This window comes from Pelophylax lessonae, assembly GCF_965119305.1.
Source record: "Pelophylax lessonae genome assembly, chromosome: 3".
NCBI classification, from domain to species: Eukaryota; Metazoa; Chordata; class Amphibia; order Anura; family Ranidae; genus Pelophylax; species Pelophylax lessonae.
In genome coordinates this window covers 435039331-435060196 of record NC_138770.1, presented here as the reverse complement: position 1 = coordinate 435060196, position 20866 = coordinate 435039331, and positions in this window count along the sequence as shown.

Genomic DNA, 20866 nt, shown 5'->3' with positions numbered 1-20866 from the left:
CGAACCAATTACCATTGGACTCCTGTGAATTATAGGCATATAAACAATGTTAAAGTAGTAGTATGACACTGTAATATGGAAAGCCTAAGATCACCAACTAAAACGGGTTTCTTCATTAAACGTGGGACAAACACAGATCAAAGTTCTGGTATAATAAAGATAGTTTGATGGCTCACCGCCAGTATACCAGTTCTACACTTGGATTTAGGGTTCCTATCTGCTTCTGGGGTGCCACAAATGCCTCAAGAGCTTAACCAACAAACTGTCTCCACACAGTCTACAGCTCCTCACAGCTGTGAACCACTTCACTCCACCTCACAGACAGATGCTGACTCCTTTCTATCCCTTTCAAGCTTCTCTTGCAAGTGGATTAACCGTTTTGTGACCAAAGTTCCCGTAATTATGGTTTGGAGGCTCTTTCCCACCCAAAGTCTCTCCAAACCTCCGAAGTTCAGATCAATCTCGAGAGTACTTTAAGTCCTGATGGACTACCCCAGAACACCTCACCCTGCACCTTTCCAAGCCTTAGAACTCCTGATCCCAAATAAGGACTTTCCAATTTAACCTTCTTAGCGGCATTCCCAAGCGTGGCTCGGGGTTAAATTTCAGAGCCAAAAGCGGTAACCCCGAGCCACACTCAGGGTACCGCCAGAAGCATCGATGGATCCTGTAAGCAGGGTTACTTACCTTGTCACCGGGATCCAGCGATGTGTCTCGGCGGTGTCTAACGGCGGTTCTTCCTCCCGATCGTCTCCGTGCCCCGGCTTCCGTCTCCTGCGACGTGACGTTCGCAGGGGGGTGAAACCGGCGGCAAATTCAAATAGTGAAACACACCAAACACACTGATACAGTTCAAAATAAAAAAAAAAATCACATTAGTTTGCCCCCCCCGTGCCCTTTCCTGCAGTTTTACTAATATATATATATATATATATATATATATATATATACATATATATATATATATACGTATATATATATACATATATATATATATATATATATATATATACGTATGTATATATATATATATACGTATGTGTATATATATATATTGTGACAGGAAGTCAGGTAAATCTGTGGATGTAGTCACAGACAGGAGATACATTTCCACCTGGTTTAGAAAGTTCACCAATTACTATAGGGTGTCGGCTGAAAAGGTAGCCAGGACGGCTTAAGGAAGTTGAAAGGCCTTCAGCTGTTCAGAATGAGGAAGTTAAGGCCTCTATAATTTGTCCAGAGGAAGTCTAAGGATTGCAGCCTCCTGACGCTGTGTGGGCATGGGGAGAGGAGGACAGTCAGATGTGTGCCCCCTGAAAGCTGTGTGAGCATGGGGAAGACCTCCTGAAGCGATGTGCGCTGAGGAGGGTAACAAGTGTGAAGAATACTCGAGGTGAGGTCTTGGATCGTTTCTATGTGAAAAGAAACCACTGGACATTTGAAGGGGAAATTAATTAAGACTGAAGACTACTCAAGGTGAGGTCTTGGACTATTTCTATGTGGAAAGAAATAAATGCACTGTTCGCTATGTGAAGAGACAAGCAAAGGAATGGTTGCTATGTGAAGAGTGTGAAGAGACAAACAAAGGGATGTTTTCAATGTGAAAGGAAAGTCCAATGACCATGTGTTGTGAGAAGAGAAAATAAATGGACTATTGAGTGTCTGCTGTAGGATCAGCAAAGTTTGCCCAACAGTAGGTTGGAGACAGACTCCGTAGGTAGGTTCCTGTATGTGAGAAGGTAGCCGCCCACAGTGGCAAGGATTTATTTTGTGTTTTATTTTTATTTTGATGTTTTTGATGCTTGCACTTGTGTGAAGAAAATAGCAAGAATAAACCAAACTGTTTTGTTTGCAAACACTTCTCGGCTATCTCCCTGTGCAACGAACCCCCCCAAGGGGTCATCCACGCCCGCCACCGAGCTAATCCCTCACAATATATATATATATATATCATATATGTATACAGTTGGTTTGGGCTGCTCATTCACAAGAGTTATATGCAAAATAATGGTACTGCTTTCAGCACCTAAAATCCGAAAGAATCATACCGCCAGGGAGGTTAAAGAGTACTTTAAGTCAGTCCTCTCCTCTCCGACTGATTGCCCCAGAACACCTCACCCTGCATGGGTGAGAACCCCTGAGTACTAAAGCTGTCCCTTATTATCCCTCCTTAAAGGGACCACAACCCAAATAATGGGGAAACATACCTGTTGTCCAGGACACATCCTTAGGGTACATTCACAATGGCGATTAGGGCTGGTGCAAATTGTAGCAGCAGGAAACAGAGATTCCGGCTGTGGCTCTCAGCGGTTAGGTGTGGCTGCCAGCTAGTGGCCACAGCTATTCACAGCTCTCTGTACAGCCAGAGATTACCTGTGATGATCGCTGCTGGACTTACTTTCTGAATGGTTACTGCCCCCTACAGGTTATTTCATAAATTGGGGCCCATTTGTGCCCTACAGAGATCGGTTAGGGGAAAGTCTGCCAAAATATAGCCTTTACTTTGTCATTGGATTATGGTACCTCATGTTGATTTCTATCAGTTATGGACTCTTGCATTGAAAAGGACTCTTGTATGGACTTTACTACCTAAAAAAGAATGACTACCTCAGGGAGCACTATTCAAGGGCAGTTAGAGAACTTTGTTAGGGATGTGTTGAAGATGTTATCTAGTACTGCTCAAATGTCTTATTTAACTTCTGTTTTATTTAACCTCTGTAAAAGATCTTTATTGTTTATCTAAATTGCCTGGCTTGAAGTCTTTAAAGAGGAGCATGTAAGGCATATCAAAAGATCAGGGCTTACAACAGGGGACTGAAGAGATAATAGAGAAGATAGAATACATGGGTCTAATGAGCAGATAAGCTGTCCTAAGGAGGCTATTTTGCCCTTGCTAAGGACTGCAGTGTTTGTGTCACTTGCTTCTGCAGCCAACCAGCCAGGAAATGGGTGACATGGCAAGGGTGACTTTCATTCTGGTAGTGAAGGAGTGGTGTGCTTGGCCCTTCACTAGCAACTGGCTCACCACATATTGGGACCAACCTTGAGGCACAGAGTACCTAGCCTGGATTCATGGAGAGAAAGATGTAGAAGGGGGACCCAGGAGGAGAACATGCATGGAGTTATTGCGAAGTGTGTTTTTTGTATCCAATAGTAACATACGGACATTATCACTGGGAGGGAGGTAATGGGACTGCTGAGTTGGTGGAGACTGGTACTGGCTCATAAATGCTGCACACTTGGGGAGTGGTGATCTCTAAGAAGAAGCTTTGTCTGTAGTGTATTAGTTTACCCAGTGTAATGAATATTGCCACAGATTACAAAGTATTAACTGTGCAAGAGTGTTCGGCTTGCTTCTAAGTCTGGAGTGCTGCCTTAATGCTGAAATAACATGACTGCAGCTCTGGCCTGTAATACAGGTGTAACGTTAAAAAACCATACCCCGTGGAGAAACCATACCGTCGTCACTTCCGGTCTGAAACAGCTGAGCAGCGCAGCAGTGCGCATGCTCAGAGCCCCGGATACGTAAATAAACATGAAAGAATTTGACAAGTGCGCATGCTCGGTGGGCATGAAATTCTCACGGCACTGTGTCTAATGTAATACTTGCGGCGGGTACATTAAAACACTTCGGCTGCAACATCAATCATCTCCTCTGCTATCGCTGTAACTTCCCTCATCTCCGGTAATAAATATATAAGCGGCGGCGGGTGTATGAGATGTAAATGTGACGGCGATCGCGGCTCCGTGATCCGCTTTTATATTTATTACCGGAGATGAGGGCAGTGACAGGGCGAAGAGCGGAGATGATTTATGTTGCAGAGGAGCTGTTTTAATGTAAGCGCCGCAAGTTTAACTACCGTGAGAAATCCATACCCTCCGTAGCTGAACCGGAAGTGACGAGGGTATGGTTTTCTCACGGGTATGGTTTTTTCACGGAACACCGGCATTAGCGAGTACTGTTTCACAGCGTCCTTGGTAGGGTGCCTTAAGCCCTGCCCACAAGGTAGTTGTAGAGAATGTTAATGCTATTTGGGCTGGTGCTATAAAGTTACACTGGGGAGATGGAGAACACCTTTGTGTGCATGGAGTTCTTTGAAGTGTTGCAGTAATTATTATGCAGAGATCTTGTTGGTAAGAACACTATCTGAAAAATAATATAAACTTGTCTTCCAAGGCTCCAAAGACTGAAGTAGAATTTAGTCCTTTAAATTTAAATTGTAGCTTTGATGAATACAGATTATAAAAAATTAGTGTGCAGAAAAAGATATGTTTTAAAATCTCCTACATATTTTTAAATGCCCATCCAACACAATATGCATCCATCTATTAATTAGCTCCAGAAAATATAAAAAAAATTCTAGCTCCAATAGTCAGTTATTTCATTATTTGTGTCTTTATATGTTCATAGAACTATTATCTGACCTCTGATACCCATATATTTTAAAGCAGTAAAACAGGGAACCTCATTTTATTGGTGGCCCACCTGGCCTATGGATGGGCACTTGGTTGGCCTACCAGATATAGAAAGCAAGTGATGTGTTAATGTAACATTCATTTTTCTAGGTACTGTAGGTGAGATCAGCTTTACACAGTTCAAACATGAATGTAAAAAAGGGGTACTCAGTATTCCTTCATTAAGTGATCACACAGTGTACTGAATGAGTGAACTAATTCCAGCAATAAATGTGCTCAGAAAAATACAGTGCAGATGTACGCTACTTTATGTGCCAATTTACTAATTTAGTGAGTGTAATTGCAGAAATTAATCTCTTACAAAATGTGCCAACGTACAATTAGGATGAAGGAGGAATGGACAGTCAAACTGGGGTTCATTTAAGTCACTTTCACACATACGGACCGTTCATTTCATCAGTTCAGTCACGTTTTTATGTCATCAGTTTGTTCAGTCAACATAAGTTTTTAATCCTATGGGTCCTTTTTACACTGGCTTTCCACCCAGCCGACTCTGTTATGCTTAGCGGGGGATCGATCCGCCGATCCCCGCTGAGCAGGCGGATGACAGGTCCGTCTCCGCTCACTGTGCTGGGATGGAGCTGTCAGATCCCGCTGTCCTCTATGGGAGATCGGATGAAAACGGACCGCCTGTCCATTTTCATCCGATCCTCCAGACGGATTGAAAATAGGGTTTTCATCCGTCTGGATTTCACAGACAGGATCGGATCGGATAGCAGCGGATGTAAGCGGACATGTCAGTGCTGGCATCCGCCGCTCCATAGGGATTTATGGAGCATCCAATTAGGTCTGTCTGAAAAAACTGACAGGCGGACCTGATCAGATGCCCATGTGTAAGGGGCCATTGTCATCAGTTTTTCATCCGTTTTTCATCCGTTTTTCATCCTTTGTCATCAGTTTTTCTTTCGTTGTCATCCGCTTTTCATCCGTTTTTCATCCGAACCGTTTTTTTAACGAATGAAAAATAGGGCTTTCATCCGTTCAAAAAAACGGAAGTGGACAGAAGCGGATAAAAACGGATGTAAATGAATGATCATCCATTTACATCCATTTTTCCATAGAGATGCATTGATGTCCATTTTTCATCCGTCAGCGGTTGTCAACGGACAAATGGACAGCATGTGTGAAAGGGGTCTAATCTGGAGAGTGCAAAATCTGGTGCAGCTGTGCATGGTAGCCAATCAACTTCTAACTTAACTTGCTCAACAAAGCTTTGACAATAAACCCTCATTCACATTGGAGTAAGTGCCGGTTCACACTTGTGCGATGCGGGAAGGCTGCGAATATGCAGCCTGTTCCCGCATCACATCCGCACATCTGGCAGTCCATGCTGCCATATGCGATACGCAGGCGGTGTCAATTAAATGTTAACGACACCCCCAGTTTGATCGCATATCGCAGTGCGATCTGACAGTTCGCACAGAATCGGATCGCACTAGTGTGAACCACTGTGCGATCCGATTCTGAGGCGGCTCAAAAATGCCTCCTGTGCGTCTTTGGTGCGGATGCAGTGCGAATTTAGCCATACAAAGTGTATGGCTGAATTCGCATCTGCACAGGAGATCGCATGTAATGAAGGAGCAGTGCGCTCCAAATTACATGCGATCTCGCAAGCCACAATAATGTGAACCGGCACTGACAGGTCAAATCGCATGACAAGTCGCAGCCTTTTGCTGGACATCGATCTGTCCAAATTGGTGCGACGCTGACTTTGCGGTGCCGCACTGATTTGCAAAAGTAGTTCCTGCACTACTTTTGCCCATTTTGGGTGTGACTTGCAAAATCATCTGTTCATGAAGCTGCACAGATGTCTTCCAAGTCACACCCTAAGTTGCACTGATATGCGACAGTGAAATGCGTCTTTTGAGATTTCAGGTGAAATCACCTGATTTTAAAGACGCAGTCAAAGTGAACAGGGCTAAAATCTGGAAGCTTATTTATTTCTATGCAAATTCACCAAATTTTGCACTCTCCAGTTTTAGTAAGGCCCCTTTCACACGAATGATCTGATCAGATCCGCCTGTCAGTTTTTTAGGCGAATCTGGTCGGATACTCAATGCATCCCTATGGGGCAGCGGATGTATGTCCGCTGACACCCGCTGCTATCCGATTCCGATCCTGTCCGTGAAATCCAGACGGATGGAAACCCTATTTTCCATCCGTCCAGGGGATCGGATGAGAGCGGACAGGCGGTCCGCTCTCATCCGATTCCCCCATATAGAGCAGCGGGGCTCTGACACCTGCCTCTCCGCACACAGAGCGGAGAGGGAGCTGTCAGTTGCCTGCTCAGTGGGGATCGGCGGATTAATCCCCCGCTGAGCAGCACGGAGTCCGCCAACGGAGGCGGACCGTGTGAAAGGACCCTAAATCAACCCTGCTGTGTGTATATTTGCATATCTTACTTGCCTGAATGAAGGTGATTTTTCCATTATGTTTTCATTATGCCAGTGGTTGATAAATCATGTACATACATAGATAACCAAAAAATAATAAGGGTAGTTAATGTGGTGACAGTATTGAGCCCACAAGGGTTTATTGATTTCTTTATTGTTTTTTTTCCCCTTTTTTTTCTGTGCATTATAACAATATTTCGGATTACATTAAAAAAGCGGAACACCAGCCATTTTGATACCCAAACAGTGATGTTCACCTGACACAGTAACATTTTTTAACTACTATTTAAAGACCCTAGATCTTGAATAGATCTTTGTATTTAATGATCAAATTGCCGCTTGCATATTACGCATGAGCCATTGTTACGAAGTTGTAAATGTGGTTTGCGGATCTGTGTATATTTTAGGGAACTTTTTTATTTTTAAATCAGAAAATAAAGTTTATTGATACAACATCATCACTTTCCAGAGCATATAGTTTAGGGAAGTTTACATTGCAGGATAATTGGGAAAAAGCATTTGCATGTTTGTACTTCTCCAATTAGATCATAAACATGCAGAAGGGAAACTCCACTTATGCTTCTACTTGCTTTCTGATTTGGTATGGATTTCCCATTACTTGCTACAACAAGTTCCAGGAAAAATAAATGCTTGCTGCCAATGCCATCCCTGTTTGTTTTATTGTATAACATGCATTATTTTAAATATTATGGACATGTACAGTATACCAACCAGTGCATACTTTTTCTAAAGTAAGATTCCACCTATGTGTTTAAACATATGCATTTTATTATACAGTATGTCAACACACATTTACAGGTTAGTCGGGGCTTTAAATTATGCTATTTTACTTTTGTACAATGCGTTGTTTGTTTTTTGATGTGTTGGCATATATTATAGGGTCTATTGATGTCAGTATCACAAATGAATGATTGTTGATAACGTACACAAAAGTGCACATGGAAAGGTGGGAATCTTTACTAAATTTACTGCACTTTGCAAGAATGTTGAAGACCTCAGACCTCCACTGAAACCATGATTACCAGTGCAGCAAGACCTTCACTTGGGTCAAGAATGTCACATTATAAGGGGACCATTCTTTCATCCTGTGATGTCCTGCATCTCCTGTGTTTAAAAGGGAATGAATTGTGTTTTATCATTATTTTGTTAGTATATTTATTTATTTAATTAATATTATTATTAGGAATAACAAAATAATTACATACATGTTTTATGTTTTCACTTTTGAAGTGGTTCTAAAGGTTCAAGGTTCTTTACCTTGCATTCTATGCATTACAGGAGAAGTATTACCAAAGCATTTTTGGCCATACTTCTCCTATGGATCACAGGAGTGCAGTTTGTTCTGCACTTCTGTAATCCGTTTTCAGCCGACAGCAGGCTAAAGTTCGCTGTCGGTTGATGTCACAGAGATGGTCCAAGCTCTGAAAAGATCCTGACCATATGGTCGGTATCCTCCCAGAAGCCTGGATCAGCACTCTCAGCGATCCGCCAGCCCCTCCCTTCCCCTCCACAGCCCAGCCCTCAAAGCGGAGGGGGAGAACTGAGTGATCAGCAGTGTTTGATCGTTACAGAGCTGGCGGGGGACAGATGCAGCATTACATTATTGCTGTATTCACCTTGGTGAGTATAAATGTTTGAGTGCCCCCAATGGCAAGAGGCTTGCTATTTGGGGCACTTGGCAGAGAAACTTGGCAGGGAAATGAGCCAAGACCGCCGGTGGGGGTCGCAAAAAGAAGAGGATTGGGGCTGCTTCATGCAAATCCATTGCATAGAGCAGGTAAGTATAACATGTTTGTTATTTTTTTAAAAATCCTTAAAACTCCTTTAGAATCACTCAGGTAAATTTTGTAAATCCATACCCAGCCAGCATATTTCTCATAGTTACTGTGTTTCCTTTTCTGCTTCATTAAATAGTCTGTTTTTTGGAGACCTCAGTAGCTCAGAAAAGATTGCAGGCCAGAGACTCAGCACCTGCCTGACTTATATCAAATACAAACGGGCCCCTAACTCCTCCAGGGCCCTTTGCACCACTGCACAGTTTGCACAAATGGTAAGCCTTCCCTTAGGGCTCTTTCACACGGGCTTTCCGTATGTCCGCAAATCATCCTATTTTTTTGCGGATGATTTGCGGACATAATGTAAGTCTATGGCATTGCGGATGTCAGCGGAATACCATCCGCTGACATACGATTTCCTTCCTTTCAGTTCTGTTCCGTTTTTTTCGAACGGAACAGAACCCTATTTTTCCTCCGTTCAAAAAACGGAAAGGAAGGAAAATCGGATGTCAGCGGTGTCATCCGCTGACATCCGCAATCCCCATAGACTTACATTATGTCCGCATATCATCCGCAAACGGATGGGATGATATGCGGACCTACGGAGCGGATGACAGAAATGTCAACCACCTGCTCCGTGAAAAAAAAAAAGGGCCGCAGCGGAGCTCTCACACGGAAAGCCCGTGTGAAAGAGCCCTTAAGCTTCTTTGAATTGCTTGATTCTAAAAGTAGCTGGCCAAGTAACATCAACAACTATCAGTGGGTATTACGCATCACATTTTGCCCCCTTGGCAATACAACAGCAGAAGGCTTATCTAAGCAGAACATTTTAAGCCCTTTGGTAGGGGATTAATATCCATAATCATGATAATATTATAATAAACTAGACTCAAACAAAAGCAAGTAAAAATAGCTTATTAATGTTGGGCACTTTTTTTCAACACTTGCCAAAGGAAAGGTCAGCTTAGACTGCTAAATTTCCATATCCTACACCAGAATATGCTTTAGCTATGTTTTCTGTTGGGTATTATCAGATGAACTTTTATGTCGTTATTTTTAAGTTAAGCTTCGAAAGGGCATCAGATCATATGGTGGATAGGAATTAGATAATTTTTCCAAAATGTTGTGCTACCAAACACAGTAACAGTTTATATTGAAGGATATAGAGTATGCACCCTCTGGAAAATTTAGCTTTCTGGGTAAGATATGTACACAGTATACAGAAAGCCAACACTTGCTTTTTTATCCATATTTTTCAAATATTAATGCATGTCATAGCTTTTCTGTAGTGGGGCTGTTCAGATTGGTAAAAATACTGTCAAAAGAGTCGAAAAGCATATTTTTTGAATTAGCACATACTGAAAATAACACATCTTGCAAAATAAATTTAAATACAGTTAAAAGACAGCTCACGTTTCATTAAAACAATTATATAGCATAATCAATTGCTACACAAGCCATTTTGTAAGTTATGTAATGTTAATAAAAATTTGTTTTTCATTTTAACCTGCAGCCACCAAATTTTTCAAAAATTGTAAAAAGAAAAAAAAATCCAATGCTATATGGCAACCTGGAGGCATTATGTACACTGCTCAAAAAAAAACCAAAAAAAAAACAAATGGAACACTTTTTAAGCAGAGTATAGCATCAAGTCAATTAAACTCCTGGGATATTGATCTGGTCAGTTAAGTAGCAGAGGGGGTTGTTAATCAGTTTCAGCTGCTTTGATGTTAATGCAATGAACAATGGGTGCTAGAGATGGGCAACAATGAGATGACCTCCAAAACAGGAATGGTTTTACAGGTGGAGGACACTGACTTTTTTTCCCTACTCATCTTTTCTGACTGTTTTTCACTAGTTTTGTATTCAGCTAGGGTCAGTGTCACTACTGGTAGCATGAGGCAATATTTGGACCCTATAGATGTTGCACAAGCATTCCAGCTCCTCCAAAATGGCACATTAATACGTGCCATTGCCAGAAGGTTTGCGCTGTCTCCCACCACCGTCTCAAGAGCATAGAGGAGATTCTAGGGGACAGTTACTCTTGGAGAGCTGGACAGGGCCAAAGAAGGTCCTTAACCCATCATCAGGACCGGTATCTGCTCATTTGTGCAAGGAGGAACAGGATGAGCGCTGCCAGAGCCCTACAAAATGACCTCCAGCAGGCCACTGGTGTGAATGTCTCTGACCAAATAATCAGAAACAGACATCATGAGGGTGGCCTGAGGGCCCAGGGTCCTCTAGTGGGCCCTGTGCTCACTGCCCGGCACCTTGGAGCTTGATTGGCATTTGCCATTGAATACAAGAATTGACAGGTCCGCCACTGGCTCCCTGTGCTTTTTACAGATGAGAGGAGGTTCACTCTGAGCAAATGTCACAGACGTAAAAGGGTCTGGAGAAGCCGTGGAGAATGTTATGCTGCCTGTAACATTGTCCAGCATGACCGGTTTGGTGGTGGGTCAGTGATGGTCTGGGGAGGCACAAACCTCTACAGGCTAGACGATGGCACCCTGACTACCATTAGGTATTGGAATGAGATCTTTGGACCCATTGTCAGACCCTACGTTGGTGCAGTAGGTCCTGGGTTCCTCTTGGTGCACCACAATGCCCGGCCTCATGTGATGAGAGTGTGCAGCCAGTTCCTGAAGGATGAATAAATTGATACCCTTAAAAGGCCCCCACACTCGCCTGACGTAAATCCAATAGAACACCCCTGGTACATTATGTTTTGTTCAATCTGACACCGCCAGGTTGCACCTCAGTCTGTTCAGGAGCTCAGTGATGCCCTGGTCCAGATCTGGGAATAAATACCCCAGGATACCATCTGTCATCTCAAAAGGAGCATGCCCCAACATTGTCAGGCATGCATACAAGCTCGTGGGGGCCATACAAACTACTGAGTATCATTTTGAGTTGCTGCAATGACATTTTAGCAAAATGGACTACCCTGCTGCATCATTTTTTCACTTTGGTTTTCGGGGGGTCTTTAAATTCAGCCCTCTGTAGGTTGATAATTTTAATTTCCATTATCTATGGGGCATCCTATAATTTTGATTAACTATGTGGCATCCTTTTGTTCCGAACACATTACCCAGTCCATATCAGTGTAAATATCCCGCATTATATTTTTCCCATTGAGATCTGATGTAATTTCAAAGTGTTCCCTAAATTGTTTTGAGCAGTGTACATTTTTGGTATATGGAAAGTCACCACAAATGTAATTTCCTCCTTGTGTGTTTGGCTAACTGATTTTCTGAGACACAATCCCAATTTTAAGCTTCCCCTGCAATGAAATTTCATTTTTACGGAGATACTTCCCAAGGGTTACATAGTTACATAGTAGGTGAGGTTGAATAAAGACAATAGTCCATCCAGTTCAACCTGTGTAGGTGTGTGTGGCCATAATCATCTCACATACCCCTGAATGTTCTGATCCTTGAGATGTATGTCTAAGAGTCTTTTGAAAGCCACCATACTTCCCGCAGAAACCACCTCTTGTGGTAGAGATTTCCACAATCTTGTAGCCCTAACAGTAAAGAACCCCCCACGTTGCCTGAGGTTAAAACGCTTCTCCTCTAATCGCATTGTATGCCCTCAAGTCCTAATGCAATCCCTTCGACTGAATAGCTGTTTTTCTATGCCGAGATCACCATTGAGATATTTATAAATTGCTATCATGTTCCCTCTCAGGCGTCTCTTCTCCAGGGAGAATAAATCAAGCGATTGCAGACGCTCTTCATAATTAAGGTCCTCCAATCCCCTAATTAGTTTAGTTGCCCTTCTCTGGACTCTCTCCAGCTCCAACACATCCATCCTGAGGACTGGCGACCAGAACTGGACAGAATACTCCAGATGCGGTCAGACCAGAGTTTTATAAAGTGGAAGGATTATAGATTTATCTCTGGAATACATCCCTTTCTTTATGCATGCTAATATTCTGCTGGCTTTGGCAGCTGCCACTTGACATTGCATGCTATTGCCTAGTCTATCATCTACCAAGACTCCCAGATCTTTCTTTCTTTCTTTCTTTCTTTCTTTCTTTCTTTCTTTCTTTCTTTCTTTCTTTCTTTCTTTCTTTCTTTCTTTCTTTCTTTCTTTCTTTCTTTCTTTCTTTCTTTCTTTCTTTCTTTCTTTCTTTCTTTCTCAGCTTCCAGAGGGATGCAAACACTGCAGCATTCCTGGTTATAAGAAATCCAAACCCTCCTATTAAGTCTAGAAAAACCTGTTTTTTTTTTTTTTCATGACAGGAAAAGGTCGGAATCTGCCAAAAAGTTGTTAAAGTCTTTGCAATGTGCAAAGATTACATAGAGGGGATTGTTACACTTTAAAGTGGTATTAAACCCAAAAACAAGAATTTATTATATTGCAGTGTTCCATTTCTTAGGTGTGATGACTGCATTCAGTTTCTTTTTTATGCTTTATGCTTTTTATACTTTTTCCTTTGTTTTCACCAATTGATCCAGTAAGTCTGTTATTTGTACACTTTCTTTAACAGATTAAGCTGTGCAGCTGGGTGGTGGCTGGCCAAGTAGATGCTATATCAACCAGAAGGTGAAATCCAAAAACAACTACACCTTCTAGTCCTAAGCCTAGGTTCACACTGAGGATGGGTTTGAAGTCAATGGAACTCACACGATTTCAAACTGGCATTTTAGTCCGACTTCAGGGGGGATTTCACAGACATCTGTGTGGGTTCATTTACAGATGTTTATTGAAATCGTCCCCCGAAGTCGCCAAAAGTAGTGCAGTAACTACCTTTGGGAATCAGTACGGCACCACAAAGTCCGCGTGGCACCGATTCGGACGGTGCTATTGCCACAAATAGGCACCGATTTGTCAAATTGCATGTCACATTGCATGTCAAATCGGCTCAATGTGAACGTGGGCTTAAACAAACTGGCTGTAGCAAGGTAGGAAAAACACGTTGGTAGAAGCACAAGTAGCAGATCAGCTTTTCTGCAGATCTGTGACAACACTACTGTGCTTTATCAAAGACAATAAACTGAGCAATTGATTTGTAACAAGATTTTTCACATTACAGCATGCATATTTATCACCATTTGAACATTTTTTCCAAAACATAACTGTTTTTCAAAACTCTACTCTGGGCTAAGCCAATAACAACCCCCACCACAAGGCCACCAAGCAGTATGTTATGCTGCTTTTTATATACTCACCTTTTAACAAAGTCTTCAATCTGGTAACATGACTTTCTTTTTTTTCTCTTTACTTTTTATTTGTTGGTGAGCAGTCCTCAATTACATGATGACATCAGAGCCATTCTCTGCATCAATACACATGAATGAAAGACGCAATTGTGAGGATATGTGAAATAATGCAGGGTGTAGGGGGTGGGTGGTGGCAAGTCTGAATTAAAGACCAGTATTTCAGACAGAGCCTTTTATTGTTTGTTTTTTTCTTGTTTTTTGTTAATCATCTGGGGAACCATATTATTAAAAAAAAAAAAAAAATAGCCCAGATGGGGTGTAAGCTTGACCCAATAAAATTAAACAGGAAAAAGCATAACATCAAAATCAGTTACCTGACACTATTGCCATATACTGTAAATGTGTTAATCTTTTAGTGGCTGCATACTTGGGTAATGCTAAAATTGTGCTGGAAACAGATGAAATAGTAACATAGTGACTGCATATACGAGCTGATGTGGCCTTCATCCTGCCAATTTGATCTTTAAATGGTTACTGATCAAAGTAAGGGCTTACTTCCTTCCTATAAATGAGCTAAAATTCTTATGTATTAGTTATTGGTAGCCTGTACACCGTGTGCCTGACAACATCATTTTTTTGTACAACAGGGCTCCATAAATGCTAACTGTAAAGATTTTGCTGTTTGGTTAATGCCTATTTGCAGTAATGCATGCAAGCTCCTGTATTAAAGTGGTTCTAAAGGCTGAAGGTCTTTTACCTTAATGCATTCTCTGCATTAAAGCAAAAAAAACCTTCTCTATGCAGCCTCCCCCTCCATTATTCTTACCTGAGTCGGCTCTTGATTCAGCACTGTGCACAAGAACAGCGGCTCTCTCCCTCCTCATAGGCTCAGAGACAGCAGCAGAAGCCATTGTCAATTTTCAATCACAGCCAGTAAGGAGAGAGCTGGAGGCAGAGCTGAGCTGCACTCTATAGACACACAAAGCCGGCTCAGTAGCGAGCCTGCTTGGGTGCCCCCTTAGAAGGCAGATTGCTATGGTGGGCACACCAAAGGCACCCCCAAACCCAAGAAGAAGTGGTTTGGGGGTGCTGTGTGCAAAACTAGTAGATACGTATAATATGTTTATTATTTTAAAGAAAATAAATGATGTGTGCAATCACTTTTTTTAACTTAGTCAACCCCACAGTGTTGTACATTGTTTAATTACAAACTGGCTATAGATTCCAAAAACATTTACTACCTGTACTACTTTACCTAACACATATGGTGTTGTTTCAGTATTACTATGTGTTATTTTGCATTGCCTGAAATTGTCTTAATATATATGTTATAGAAGTCATGCAATGAATCTCAGCAGTTAAATACAGTTTCAATTAAGTGCTAGACAAGACTGTGTCTCTCAACAGGAAGTTTTCAAGGTTTTATAACAAGGAAAAGGTAGCACTACACCCAAATTCATCTGTAAATCTCAAAACACTTTACATTCAGTAATTAATTTAATTTCTGAGTATAGAGTGTTTATCATTTATGCTGGTAAAAGTCAAATGTGTCTCCAAAATATAAATCTGAGTCACAAGGAACTGTGGTAGAAGTTTTCAAGATAAGACTAATGTTGTAGTTACAACTATACAGCATTTGTACAAATGCGTTATACAGTACATGAAAGAAGAACAAGACTATATGAAAACCTTACAAGTTTTGAATATCAACCATTGTCAGTAGCAGTGACTGACCATACATGGCCAATTATTGGGTAATTACTAGGCCATTTTATATCAACTGCTAGGCTGATTTAAAACCATACTTGAACATTATGACATACTTCCCAGTGTGGCCTCCTCTAGCGTTGACAGGTCAAACCTCCATTAGCCACTCCAACCACCACTGCAATTTCCCCTGTGGTGGTTCCACATCACAGTTCTTTGGCCATCGGTTGGCTACTGATGATGTAACTACTTCTTTTAGAAGTTACATCATCCCCAGCTCTACATTCTAAAAAAAAAAATTGCTAGAAGTGGTGGAAGAGAGACTTTGCATGTCTCTTGTCCCTAAATACTCTAACTCCTTTAGTTCCGCTTAAATACATTTGTGATACTATCATACCTGAAAACATTTGCAGTCAAACAGGCTATTATAGCTTTTGGGATGAATAAAAGTTGACAAGAAATGAACAAGTGAGCCTCATACAGTTACTTTAAAGAATCCGATCCATGTAAAGGGTAGATAAGCTGTGCAAAACATATCCCCATAATGACTTAATCAAGTTTAAATGAATGGTATCTTTTTAGGAAATAAGCAATGACATCCCTATAGCATGCTGTATGAGATATTATCAGAGATCTGTGTTGTGTTATCTGTTTTTCTTATGATAAATCATTGGCCTAAACTAATAATGCCCTTCCTCCTTGTAATTGTCACATTTTTAGTGACATAAAAGTCATCTTTGTTGATTATCTTTCTTTTATTTTGATAAATGTGTATGGTTATCTTTGACCCCATGCATCCATGAGAAAATAAGAAATATTGTGAAATTGTTTGTACTTTCTGATACATAGGTTTTTAACCAAGTGCACAGCTAAAATATATACTTGTAAGGTACTACCAGGAACGAACGCAATGGGGTTGATTTATTAAAACTGAAGAGTGCAAAATCTGGTGCAGCTGTGCATGGTAGCCAATCAGCTTCTAACTTCAGCTTGCTTAATTAAGCTTTGAAAGAAAACCTGAAAGCTGATTGGTTTCTATGCATAGCTGCACTCTCTAGTTTTTGTAAAAATCTCCCCAATGTTGTTTATGCCTTAATGGAACCTTTAATGAGAAAAAACACGGAGCCTGCTTCTCATTCTGTATATGCCAGTTGCCTGGCTGTTGTGCCATCTTTATTTTTTTTTCAGTTCTTTAAATCAATAACCCAGAACCAGTATGCAGATAAAATTGTTTGACATTTTGGAAGAACCCCTCAGTCCACATTACTATGTTCAGGTGCAAGGTTTCCTGGATCATGATCAATGACCATCTTGCAAGCAAGCTTATTGATTCTTTGTCGAGGTTCAGGAAGGTATGGGAGCCATTGGCCAACTATGTCAATATAGAACTTTAGGAATTTTTCCTATCCTTCTCAGGCCTCCCTTAATCTGGTACCTTTGCAGGCTCATTATTTGAGTTTCCATCTTCTTGTTCTGTCTCTGTTTCTTCTTTCTCTCCTTTCAGGACCTACTTTCAAATTTTCCAGCAAGGTCCTCTCTTTTTCTCCTCTTTGTCTTTTATTTTCTTATGGCCAACCCCATTTTATTTTCTTTATGTGAACCCAGCCTACAAGCTCTGATGGCCTTTTGGCCACTTGGACATTTTTGGTGTCTACTTTTTTTTCCTATTCGCATGGCTATGTCTCTGGTATCTCACCCACTATGGTTTTGCTGATGCTGACATCATTCTATTTCTGTACTTTGGTCGGGGCTCTGGTCTTTGCGGTGTCTTTTTCAAAAATGCTGTATCTTCACTTTCTTTACTAAAAATATTGAAAATAAAATTTGTTGACATTTTAAGGTCAGCAATGGCAGCCACAACATTTTTTTTTTTTTTTTCAAGAGAAGGGACAGTCCCATCTTTAGTGCTGAAATTTTTACAATGCCTGAGTCATTATGCTTTGCTCTGTAATTTACAAAAATAATAGCATCTTCAATAAAAAAAAAAAAATGTACATTTGATTTATAAAGAGCATGTTTTTTGTCATTTATAGTTACATACTTTAAAACAGTCCCAAAGAGAAACTCTGTGGAAACATATTCCGGATAACATAACATAACATAAAAGTAAGTTGCAGCTAAGACATAACTTTATCTGTTGCCTGTTGTGTGTGCCAGTAATTTTTGATCATTATATATTGTGACAGAAGGTCAGGTAAATCTGTGGGTGTTGTCACAGATGGGAGATACATTTCTGCCTTGTTTAGACAATTCACCAATTACTATCAGGTGTCGGCTGCAGAGATAGCCAGAAAGGTTTAAGGACGTTGGAAAGCTTCAGCTATTCAGAATGAGGCAATTAAGGCCTCTATAAGTTATCCAGAGGATGACTACTGATTGCTGCATTCTGAGGCTTTGTGCATTAAGGAGAGCAGTGAGCTGAGAGACTTCTGAAGGTGAGGTGGTGTTGACTTTATCTGTGTGAAAAGAAAACAAATAGACTATTGGTTTTCTGCTGTATGACCAGCAGTGTCTGCCCAGCAGTAGGTTGGGACAGACACCATAGGTAGGTTCCTGTGTTGTGAAGGTAGACGCCCCAAGTGGCCAGGGTTTATTTTATGTTTGTTTGATTTATGCTGTTTGGATGCTTGCACTTGTTTCCAGCAAATTGGAAGAATAAACCATAGACCGTTGTTTTCAACCACTCCTCGGCTGTCTCTCTGTGTAACAAACCCACCCAAGGGGGTCACCCACACCCGCTACCGAGGCAACCCCTTACAATATATATAGATACACAAGATATGATTATTTTAAAAGAATCTGTTGATGATAGGTGACTATCTTGATTGAAACATGGTTGGCATTACTTGACATCTTCTTTACATTACATTAACACCTTCTGTAATGCCATTTTCCCTATTTTTACTTTCATGGCAAGCATGGTAAGTAGAACTAGGTTGCTGCAAAAAATGACAATATTATGATTTATAGTCGTTTAAACAGAAACTGATGGTTTGGGGTTCACTTTTATTTATATCTGTTGTTTTTATACTAAATCTTTGTTTTAAAAATAATCATTCAACACATGAAAAAGATTTCCATAGCACTATGGGTTATCTAAAAAGACAGCACAGCAGATAGAGCTTACCTTGCAGCTCCCTTGGTCTAAATATAACCTTCTGCTGTCTGATAAGGAAGAAGTCATTGGTGTAACGCTGTTTTATAAAGGTGCTTCTATAAGCACAACTGAAAAGTAAAATAGCTCAATATGTAAAAAGAATGCAATATTTTTGATTTAATGGACTTATAAAAAAAAAAAAAAAGCTCAATTGGATGTTTACGAAGGAAGGAAAAAATGACTATACATTGATTTTAGACGATATATATTCACATAAAAGCTTTAGGATTTCTTTAAATATTTGCAGCTGCATGTATTACCTTTATGTTGTAAGTTTTTTGGCATTATAATGAGTGTTTAAAATACATATAGACTGACGTTAAACATACATTCTGTTCAAGATGCAAATTACTCTATGTTATCTTTGAATTCTTTTCTTTCAGTTTTTGTTAACGTCTACTATACCGATAGCTCGCAATGTCATACTGTTCATATGAATATTGTGATCCTATGTGTGTCAGAAGGACATATCCTTCTGCCTTGCTATGCTGTATTCTTTTGTTTGCCTGACAAAACCCAGTACCTTGCATTCACTATATCTGGGGTCCCACAGTACACATGGAAATGCAAATATTTTAGTAAATATAAACTGCTAAATACCCTTTCTCACCAGCAGTATATAGCAATCTTGTGACTTCTATCAGTGTCTGGTTATAGCTTGTAGGAGGAGCTTTTATACTGCACTGAGCTGTCCTATCAGGATGCAAAACTCCTGACCCTCTGTCTGGACAGAGCTGATTGGCCCTGTGCTGATCACATGCTCTCTCCCAAGAAAAAAAATACTCTCTAGCAATACACACCAAACTGAGCATGTGCAGCCTGACTCCAAAGATTGTGTACTATCCAGGCCTGTTCTGGAGTCAATGGAAAAAGAGGAGGATCATAGAAGACAGAATCAAACAGCTTTTTTATACAATGCGGAGGATTAACCCCTTAGGTTTCACACTTCCACAGTTCCACAAGCATGCTTTACTGTATATACACACTGCTTTTAATTTTGTGGTTTTAGTAGCAGTTCAAATAAAGAATTTGTAAAATACATATAGACAGAAAACAGCAAACTTGATAATTGAAGTAATTTGGTAGCTTTAATCTACTGAGATCGTTCCTCTAATGCCCCTTTTACACTTGTACAACCTAAAAGCCGTGCGGTTTTGCATTTTTTTTTGCGGAATTTTGGCATGATTTTTACTGGACTTAAAGCAATGCCTATGTCTTTGGACCTAAAAACGCATCAAAGTTGGAGCCAAGTTAGGCAAGGACTACTTTGAAGTCGTTGCAACGTGAAGCCGCACAGATATGAATGGTACTCATTGTAAATCATGGAGTACGACTTGTCATGCGACTTTGCAGTCCCAAATCCGAGGACAAGTCAAACAAGCGTGAAAGGGGTCTATGGTCACTTTCACACTTGTATGACCTGAAAGCCGTGCAACTTTGCATCGACTTTGACGCAACTTTGACGCAACTTGAAGCAATGCCTGTGTAATCATGAGGTCTATGGACCTCAAGTCACATCGAATTCAGGCCAAAGTAGTGCAAGGACTACTTTGAAGTCGCACAGATATGAATTGGAAATCATGGGGTACAACTTGTCATAGGACTTTGCAGTCCCAAGTCGCAGGACAAGTCCCAAAAGTGTGAAAGGGGCCTTAAGGGCAGCTTGGCCAAATTGCTGAAAAACTATTTTTCTGATAGAGTTTAAAAAATATAAAACATTTTCTTGCCAGGAAAATCATGAGAGGAGAATCATGTTGCAAGAAATACATAATCTTCTAACAGTTGTAATCAGTAGGTCTGTCAAAATGTTCAGATACTAACTATTTTGTTATACTACACCATGGGTGCTCAACCTGTGGCCCTCCAGCTGTTGTGCAACTACAAGTCCCATTAACATTGCAAGCCACTGATAGTAGCAAGCATGACTCCCAAAGGCAGAGGCATGGGACTTGTAGTTCCATAACAGCTGGAGGGCCACAGGTTGAACACCCATGTACTACACCATAGATCATCCATTTATCACCAAAGAGGAACATATGGCAGTATCAGGAGTTTTTGCTCAAAAAGTCCCAGCAAAGAAAGTCAAGTACAGTTGGAGAAATTAGGATAATTGGAGCTGTTTTATACTTAAGCTGACATATCTTTCTTTTGACACTTAAGGTATAAGTC